Genomic DNA, 7,104 nt, shown 5'->3' with positions numbered 1-7,104 from the left:
AATTATGGGGCTGTGAGCCTGGCAATCCCCATGTAGACCCTCCCTCCATCCGTCCCCTACATCAGGGCTACTCAACTTTGGAAGCCCTGGGGGCCACAGTGATGCTCCGAGCACATGCTGAGGGCCACAACTTAAGCGTGGTTCATAGACATGCAAATCCCTTTTTTCACACCGACAGGCATGAACACAAAGACTACACAACACGCAGGCCCCAGTTAAGTCAGTTCTGCTGATATGAACAAAATGCAACAATTCCCCGATTTCCACCCCTATGGCAGCACCTTCACTGAGCAATGACAGTCCAGGAATTTAACTCCGAAAATGCGCAGCTGCAGAACAGCATGACATCGATTACTTCTTTGTTCTGGCTTCCTCCTGTGGGCCACACGTTGAGCTCTGCGTAAACACAAACTACACTGCGGGCCACAAACAAACAGGCTGCGGGCCACATGTGGCCTACAGGACGTGTAGCCCTGACCTGCATCTCTCCTTCCCCCTCCCTCTCTCCTGGGCCACCCCTACCAATACGCAAGCTACACAGCCATGTGGGGCACCACGAAACCTGTGGCACCAAATTGCCCCTGATTTCATGGTGCTCTAGGCAGCCACATGGCACGTAAATGGTAGCCCCAGCTCCAGCTGACCTCTTACAAGCTGCACCCAGCAGGGCCGTTACTGGGGGATGCTGAGCTCCCCAGCATCTTGGCCCCATTTCTCCACCCTTCCTGCCCCCATTCCACCACTTTCCCCCAATTGAAATGGCCTGGGGGCTTAGTAGCACCAGAACAGCAGCAGGAGTCAAGCCTGCCCCCTTAGTAACCAGCAGCGAAGCGACCCCTCCCCAGACCACATGGCTCCACCAGTTCCCAACTGCTTCTTGGTACCAGCGACCAGGGGGTGTGTGTGTGTGAGGGGGTGACTCCGCCCTTTCCCCAAGTCACGCTTCTAGGAGCCTGGCGAGCAGAGCAGACTGGGGCCCCTGCTATCTGCCTCCCCTTCAGCCCTGGGACTGCCCCCCCCCACACTCTGGCCCCCACAGCTGTTGAGCACAGCCCCTGCCCCAAATGAGGGGAGGCGCAGGTCGGGAGGCACTGGAAGGGATGGCTCTGTCTCTCTCAGGGTGTCTACACTGCAGAGGGTGTTTTTTTTAATGGCCATTTTTCTGAAAAAATCTTCATTTACATTTACATTGCAGCTGTGGTTTTTTTTTTTTTAAATCATCGAAACAAAGAGGTTTTTCTGACATTGGAAATCCTCTTTCTACGAGGAAGAAGCCCTTTTCCGAAAGAGCTCTGTTGCATAAAGGCGTGTGTGGGCGGGGAAGAGGGAGTTCTTTCACAAGAGGAAAGAGGAAGAAGCCCAGGTGTCCTGGTGACCACTCCATCCATAGCAATCCCAGCTTACACGGGAGAGAGCGTCCGTTCAGTGCGGACAGTATCTTTACACTGACCACACAGCTCTCTGTGCTGTGCAGACGCTCTCTTTCGGAAGACGTTATCCGGAGGATCTCTTCCGGAAAAGTTTCTTCTGAAAGAAGCCTGCAGTCTAGACAGAGCCCCACTCGCACTCCCAGCTGAGCGGGGTTCAGCACACGCACACAGGGGAGGCTAACAATGGCTTAGAGCTGCCTCTGTCACCTACCCTGTCGCTGAGACTAGTGATTTCTGCTGGGCCTGTCAAAGCTGCCTCAGGAGTTTGGACCCCCCTTAGTAACCAGTAATGGGAACAGGGACGTCCAAACCGAACCGCTGGCAGCTGTGAAACTCCCAGTCCTCAAGTGTGTCTAACCAGGCTCTGTACCCAGGCCCAGCCTGGCAGAGGCAGCCCCAGCAGGGGGTTACCGGCCCCTTTACCAGCTCCTCCCGGTCCCGGATCACCAGCAGCTGGGAGCCCCTCGCGGCGCAGTCGCTGCGGCTCTTGTTCCAGGTTTTATTTTCTGTGGAGACCCAGTAGCACTTGTCCCCGCGCAGCCGCCAGTCCGAGGGGCAGAGTTTGCACCCGGCGCCCCCTGCAAAGACACGGGCACCATTAGTGCTCTGAGGCTCATTCCCAGCTACCCCCTTCCTGTGACGGGCAGGGATGGGGATAAATGGGTTTGAATTAGAGATGTTCCATAGTGGTTAACTGAACAGTCGAGTAACTGCATGAATTCGTATCCCTTACTCGATTATTCTATAGTCAGCCGCCAGTGCGCTCCAGCTCCACTCCCGAGGAGCCCCTTGCCCACCCACCCTGCTGCCTCTGTATCAGAGGCAGCAGCAGAGGTGCCAGGCGGGAGCAGGTCTGCAAGGGGAACCCGTTTAAAAACCAGCTCTCCTCTTGGGACAGCAGCAGTCCCTGTCCAGGGGTTGGGGGCATGGCAGGAATCTGAGCTCCTGGACCTGGTGCAAGCTGCCTGCACACCCAGCTCCTAATACTCTTTAAAAGCAGAGCCACAACGGGGGTAGGTCCTGGACCCTGCATGAGCCAGAACTGAGCCGGGCTGCTGGGCATCCTGCTAAACGATGCACTGGCAGAGGGAAGGGGGAAATGCGTGTCGTGTAGAGCATTCACCTATAAGCTTTTGCCTGTCGGTTGATCGACTGCACTCTTCCATCTCCAGTTTGTACTTTCCCCTTGAATCCCCTTTGTGCTCCCTGCAATCGGGGGCTGGGCCCTGCCTGGCTCCAGGGGGATGGTCAAAGGAGCCTTGGGGCTGCTCTGCCTAACCCATTGCTCCCATCTGGGCCCTGGAGAGCAGAGAATTCCCATGGTGCACTGTGCTCTAGCCACACACCCTGCTCTGCCCCTACTGTGGGAGTTGGGAAGAGGCTGTTGCGCAGGGTTCCTGTAAGCTGAGCCTTTGGGTGAGCACCCAGGAGACATTCAAATGCTGCCCAGCCGATTAGCAGAGCGCGCACAGACAGCAGCATGTGTGTCTATTGGTGGTGCACATCCACACATGCCTCAGTGCACAGGGCATTCTGCACACGGCTGGAAAACATTAGAGGGAACATTGGCGAGGGACCCTTCCAGCAGCTCCACGCCAGCAGGACTGGTCTATCTGGGACCAGGTAAGTACCCACATTAAGACCCCTTTTCACAGCCAGAGTGGCCTAGAAGGTCTTGGAGTAACTGTGGGATAAACTCAGACTAGCAGGGAAGGCTGGAACCAAGGGGAGATGTGAAATGGGGGGGACATGGGCCCAGATGCCAGGGAATGGGGTGTGTGTGTGTGTGTGTGTGTGTGTGTGTGTGTGTGTGTGTGTGGAACCATGAGACAGTGTCTCTAATAACGAGTTTTGACCCCACCTCCCACCGAAAAAAACCCTGGATCACTTTGTATTACAGCTATTTAAATCTTCCCATGTAATACCAGAAAACGGACACTAGGTGTCACTGCCCCACAGCCAGGCCCTGCTGAGGCAGGTACATTCCCAGCCTGGCTCTGAGTGGGGATGGGGACTAGATCAGTGCAGCCAGCAGGGGGCGGCGTGTCCCTGCCCTGCAGGAGCCCCATGGCCTGGCCCCGCAGCTGGGTTCCCACTGGCAGTGCCTGGGGGTGGGCGGCTCAGACACACATGAGCTGGGGTTACCTGCTGGGCCGGGCTGGGCCGGGGGGCACAGCTGGGATCGGACACGCTCCAGGCAGGCGCTGCAGGCTGCTGTGCTGGGGTCCCCACTCCCAGGGGCTGCCGGGATCTGTCCCTTCTCTGACGCCAGGTGGGAAACTGCAAAGCAGCGTTGGGGAGAATGGTGACTGGTCAGTGTTACAGGAGGGTGTTAGACAGGAGAACTGACAGAGCCCTGTGGAGACTGAACTAAGTCTGTTCAGCCTCATCACTTCTGACTCCCCTGGGCTACTGGGTCTGAAAAAGTGGCTGGGACTGAAAAATCAGCTTGAGAGATACCTAAATCCCTTGGGCCTTTCTGCAAACCCAGCCTGTGTTTGCAACTCTCTCAGGGTATGTCTACACTACAAAGTTAGTTCGAACTAACTTTAATAGGCACTACACTAGCGCTCCGCTAGTTCGAATTTAATTCGAACTAGCGGAGCGCTTAGTTCGAACTAGGTAAACCTCATTTTACGAGGATTAAGCCTAGTTCGAACTAGCTAGTTCGAATTAAGGGCTGTGTAGACCCTTAATTCAAACTAGTGGGAGGCTAAGGCTTCCCAGGTTTCCCTGGTGCCCACTCTGGCCAACACCAGGGAAACTCTATGCCCCCCTCCCGGCCCCGGACCCCTTAAAGGGGCACGGGCTGGCTACGGTGCCCGTGCCAGGTGCAAGCCTGCCAGCACCCAGCCAGCAGACCCTGCACCTGGCACGGATCGAGCCACCCACCTGATGCCCCTCAGTCCTCCCCCTCTTCCCGGGACCAGGCTGGCGGCTCCCGGGAGCTTGCCCGGGACCGCAAGAGGCGGGCACCCACCTGGGCTAGTGCGGACATCGTGGACCTCGTCCACGATCTCCGCACTAGGCACAGGAAAGTGGCCGGCTAGGGCAGGAGAGCTGCCAGCCTGGCCACCCAGGAGCAGGTGTGCATGAAAATCAAGGGGGTCCACTGAGACCCCCGACCCTGAGCCCTGAGCTTACAATGTCCGTCCTGGGTCAGACCAAATGTCCATCTAGCCCAGTAGCCTGTCTGCCGACAGCGGCCAACCCTAGGGACCCTGGAGGGGATGGACCGAAGACAGTGACCAAGCCATTTGTCTCGTGCCATCCCTCTCCAGCCTTCTATCCTGTCCCCGCTCCATCTCCTCTTTTGTAAGCTGAACAGTCCCAGTCTCTGTAGCCTCTCTTCATCTGGGGCCTGTTCCCAACCCCTGATCATGTTAGTTGCCCTCCCCTCTCCCAGCCTTTCTCTTCCCCTCTCCCACCTCCTTTTCCCAGTCTCCCCCAGTTTGTTCAATAAAGACAGATTCCATTTTTGAACACAATTGTCCTTTATTTTGTACATCAAGAAAAGGGGCTAGGGAAGGGTAAGTGGAAGGAGGTGAGGCAGGAATAAGGCACGAGTCCCCGATTGGGAAGGACTGGGCTGGCTCTGTGGGCTTCTGGGGGTGGAAGCTCTCCTGCAGCCCCCCAATTGCCGCCTCTCCCCAGATGGCAGCCTGCGGCAAGTGCAGCCGGGCTGATGGCCGAGTGGTGTGATGTGCCCAGTGTGGGCACTCCGGGTACTCCAAGCCAGGACTGGTTTTCAAGCGGGGCACCCCTGAGAACTGTCTGTCCGGGGTAGGGGTCGGGACCCTTTAAGCGCAGCCCTCGGCTAGCCTGAGACAGCATCTCCACGCTCTAAGTAATCCTCTGATGCCCTGCCGGCACTGCTTCCGGCCATCCTTAAGCCCTGTTCAGGGTCCACTTAATGTGGACATGCTAGTTCGAATTAGCAAAATGCTAATTCGAACTAATTTTTAGTTCTAGATGCGTTAGTTCGAATTAGCTTAGTTCGAATTAACTAATTCGAACTAAGTTAGTTCGAATTAGCGCTGTAGTGTAGACATACCCTCAGGGTACGTCTACACTACAGCGCTAGTTCGAACTAACTTAGTTCGAATTAGTTAATTCGAACTAAGCTAGTTCGAACTAACGCATCTAGAACTAAAAACTAGTTCGAACTAGCGTTTTGCTAGTTCGAACTAGCAAGTCCACATTGAGTGGACTCTGAACAGGGCTTAAGGATGGCCGGAAGCAGTGCCGGCAGGGCATAAAAGGAGGACTTAGAGCATGGAGATGCTGTCTCAGGCTAGCCGAGGGCTGCGCTTAAAGGGTCCCGACCCCCACCCCGGACACACAGTTCTAAGGGGTGCCCCGCTTGCAAAGAAGTTCTGGCTTGGAGTGCCCTGAGTGCCCACACTGGGCACATCACACCACTCGGCCATCAGCCCGGCTGCACTTGCCGCAGGCTGCCATCTGGGGAGAGGGAGTAATTGGGGGGCTGCAGGAGAGCTTCCACCCCCAGAAGCCCGCAGAGCCAGCCCAGTCCTCCCCATCGGGGGCTCGTACCCCATTCCTCCCTCACCTCCTTCCACTTACCCTTCCTTAGCCCCCCTTCTTATTGATGTACAAAATAAAGATAACGTTTCTTCCAACATTGACTCTGTCTTTATTGAAAAAAAACTGGGGGAGACTGGGAAAAGGAGGTGGGAGAGGGGAAGAGAAAGGCTGGGAGAGGGGAGGGCAACTAACATGATCAGGGGGTGGGGACAGGTCCCAGATGAAGAAAGGCTACAGAGACTGGGACTGTTCAGCTTAGAAAAGAGGAGACAGAGGGGGGACAGGATAGAGGTCTCTAAAAGCAGGGGTTGGGTGGAGAGGGTGCATTCAGAAAAGTTCTTCCTGAGTTCCCATAAAGAAGGACTAGAGGACACCAAAGGAAAGGAATGGGTAGCAGGCTTGAAACTAGTAAGAGAAAGTTGTTCTTCTTCACAAAGCAAATAGTTAACCTGTGGAACTCCTTGCTGCAGGAGGCTGTGAAGGCTACAACTAGAACAGAGTTGAAAGGGAAGTGAGATCAAGTGATGGAGGTTGGGTCCATGGAGTCCTATTAGCCAGAGGGTAGGAGTGGTGTCCCTGCCCAAAGTTTGTGGAAGGCTGGAGAGGGATGGCACGAGACAAATGGCTTGGTCATTGTCTTCGGTCCATCCCCTCCAGGGTCCCTAGGGTTGGCCGCTGTTGGCAGACAGGCTACTGGGCTAGATGGACCTTTGGTCTGACCCAGGACGGCCATTGTAAGCTCAGGGCTCAGTGTCGGGGGTCTCAGTGGACCCCCTTGATTTTCATGCACACCTGCTCCTGGGTGGCCAGGCTGGCAGCTCTCCTGCCCTAGACGGCCACTTTCCTGTGCCTAGTGCGGAGATCGTGGACGAGGTCTACGATGTCCGCACTAGCCCAGGAAGGTGCCCGCCTCTTGCGGTCCCGGGCAAGCTCCCGGGAGCCGCCAGCCTGGTCCCGGCAAGAGGGGGTGGGCTGGGGGGCATCGGGTGGGTGGCTCTGTGCCGTGCCAGGTGCAGGGTCTGCTGGCTGGGTGCTGGCAGGCTTGCACCTGGCACGGGCACCGTAGCCAGCCCGTGCCCCTTTAAGGGGTCCGGGGCCGGGATGGGGGCAATAGAGTTTCCCTGGTGTT

The 7,104-nt window shown here is 56.4% G+C and overlaps 1 long non-coding RNA gene across 1 annotated transcript; it reads right to left on the bottom strand.

Annotated features, from left to right (window-relative positions):
• Positions 1-284: 284 nt before the first annotated feature.
• LOC142820516 (uncharacterized) lies at positions 285-3,672 on the bottom strand. Its single transcript, XR_012897737.1, has 3 exons — positions 3,576-3,672; positions 1,854-2,008; positions 285-396 (listed from the first exon to the last, which is right to left on the bottom strand). It is a non-coding gene; the product is annotated as an uncharacterized LOC142820516 (long non-coding RNA).
• Between the last annotated feature and the right edge of the window lie 3,432 nt (positions 3,673-7,104).

This window comes from Pelodiscus sinensis, chromosome 26 (assembly GCF_049634645.1).
Source record: "Pelodiscus sinensis isolate JC-2024 chromosome 26, ASM4963464v1, whole genome shotgun sequence".
Taxonomy (NCBI): Eukaryota; Metazoa; Chordata; order Testudines; family Trionychidae; genus Pelodiscus; species Pelodiscus sinensis.
This window is presented reverse-complemented; position numbering and strand designations above follow the sequence as displayed.